Raw genomic sequence first — 710 nt, 5'->3', positions numbered from 1 at the left:
CAGCGCCTGTCTGATGCAGACCACTGTCGTCCACAGATACTGCACGCTCAGACCCAGTCACAATTTGGAAAAGGTGTGTGTGTGTGTGTGTGTGTGTGTGTGTGTGTGTGTGTGTGTGTGTGTGTGTGTGTCTGTCTGTCTGTCTATCTGTCTCTCTGTCTGTGTTTGAGTGTGCATGTCTATTTGTGTTTGTGAGAGTGTGTGTGTGTGTGTGTGAAAGTGTGTGCGTGTGTGTCTGTGAGTCTCTCTCTCTCTATGTGTGTGTGTGTCTTTGTGCGAGTGCGTATCTCTCTCTCTCTCTCTCTCTCTCTCTCTCTCTCTCTCTCTCTCTCTCTCTCTCTCTCTTTCTCATATAATTCTTTTTTCATAATAATAAATACGTGCTACATGAATCACTGCTGTAGACTGTGTCTGGTTTTCTTTCCTATCTCGTAAGTGCACTAAGTTACGTAGCCTAAGCCAGAAAGACCAAGATCAGCTGACAGCTGTCTCAGAATGTTGGAGAACTCTCCCAATTACGTCGTGGCGATGTCCGCGCTTGCGTGGATCGGAGAGTGTTGCTGGACGTGTTAATGCTCACACGACACTCTTTTCGTAACACCATACTCTTAATAATAGATAGCATTTGTATATCGCAAATCCCCGCTCAACGGCAAGTTCTATGCGCTTTACAATCAAAACTATTACCACAGCATACTTGAGAGCATTCT

This window comes from Aplysia californica, unplaced genomic scaffold, assembly GCF_000002075.1.
Source record: "Aplysia californica isolate F4 #8 unplaced genomic scaffold, AplCal3.0 scaffold00110, whole genome shotgun sequence".
NCBI lineage: Eukaryota > Metazoa > Mollusca > Gastropoda > Aplysiida > Aplysiidae > Aplysia > Aplysia californica.
The sequence above is the reverse complement of the archived record's forward strand: the minus strand, read 5'-3'. Positions refer to the sequence as shown.